Here is a 1,806-nt window from a genome sequence, read left to right on the forward strand (position 1 = left end):
AGTCACGGTGGTCGTCTGAAACGTATTTGGATAGCATGTCTGTAAGGGTGCAGTTCAAACGCTCAGTGAGGCCGTTCGTTTGGGGGTGGTAGGAGGTGGTAAATTTATGCTGTATTGAGCAGGCACGCATGATGTCGTCAATGACTGGCCAAAAAGGTGCGGCCGCGGTCTGTAAGCAATTGACGCGGAGCACCATGCATCAAAATGAAATCATGTTGGAGGAAGTCCGCAACATCAGTTGCGCAAGTGGTCGGAAGAGCACGGGTTACGGCGTAGCAGGTCACGTAGTCCGCCGCGACTGCAACCCACTTCTTTCCTGATGTGGATTCGGGAAATGGGCCAAGAAGGTCCAAGCCAACACGATGGAAGGGCTCGGCAGGGATGTCGAGCGGCTGCAGGTAACCTGCGGGGAGCTGAAAAGGCGTCTTGCGTCGTTGGCAAAGTTCACAAGCGGCGACGTAACGTCGTACGGAACGGGCAAGGCGCGGCCAGAAAAAACGGCGACGTACACGGTCATAGGTTCGATACGCCGAGGTGTCCTGCCGTTGGTGCGTCGTGAAGCTCTTTTAGAACGGTGGAGCGGAGGTGTTTAGGTATTACAAGCAGGAACTCAGAGCCGTCCGGATGAAGGTTACGGCGGTACAGAGTACCGTTGCGGAGGACGAAGAGGCGTAGAGCAGCATCGGCCGGAGTGTTCAAACCGGTCGATGAGTGCTCTGATGTAGGTGTCACGGCTTTGCTCGTTGGCGAAATGAAGCAGCTGGGATACAGAGAATACGCAAGAAGAACTGGCAGTATTGGAGGAGTCAGAGTCGTCAACAGGGTAACGCGACAAACTGTCAGCGTCTTGGTGCAGGCGGCCAGACTTGTACACCACGGAATATGAAAATTCCTGTAGCCTCAAAGCCCATTGACCAAGCCGGCCTGTAGGATCATTTAGCGATGAGAGCCAGCAGAGAGCATGATGGTCAGTGACTACGGAAAAAGGGCGACCGTAAAGGTAAGGACAGAACTTCGCAACCGCCCAGACAACAGCAAGGCATTCGCGTTCCGTAATGGAATAGTTGCGCTACGATGGTGCTAGGAGGCGGCTCGCATAAGCAATAACGCGATCCTTGCCACGCTTACGCTGGGCTAAGACGGCACCTACGCCATGACCGCTGGCATCTGTACGTAATTCTGTAGGGGCATCATGGTCGAAGTGGGCGAGAATGGGTGGTGAGGAGAGAAGAGTGACGAGACGAGAGAAGGCGGCGGCTTCTGCAGTACCCCACGAGTATTGTACGCCTTTCTTCAAAGGATTAGTTAGGGGCCTAGCAATTGTCACAATATCTCGAACAAAACGGCGAAAGTACGAGCACAGCCCTACAAAACTTCGAACGTCTGCGGCTGTCTTCGGAACCGGTAACTCTCGGACAGCGCGAGTTTTGTCGGGATCAGGCTGTACTCCGGAAGCGTCAACGAGATGACCCAGAAGAGTAATTTGTCGGTGGCCAAAACGACATTTGGACGAGTTATGTTGCAGCTTCGCCTTTCGAAATACATCAAGTATATTTGTGAGACGCTCAAGGTGAGTGTCGAACGTTGGCGAGAAGAGGATGACGTCGTCTAGGTAGCAGAGGCATGTGGACCATTTGAAACCTTGGAGCAAGGAGTCCATCATACGCTCAAATGTGGCAGGAGCGTTGCATAATCCAAACGACATTACTTTAAATTGGTATAGGCCATCAGGTGTTACGAACGCGGTTTTTTCTCTGTCCATATCGTCAACAGCAATCTGCCAATATCCCGAACGAATATCAATAA

The sequence above is a fragment of the Dermacentor andersoni genome, unplaced genomic scaffold (assembly GCF_023375885.2).
Source record: "Dermacentor andersoni unplaced genomic scaffold, qqDerAnde1_hic_scaffold ctg00000039.1, whole genome shotgun sequence".
NCBI classification, from domain to species: Eukaryota; Metazoa; Arthropoda; class Arachnida; order Ixodida; family Ixodidae; genus Dermacentor; species Dermacentor andersoni.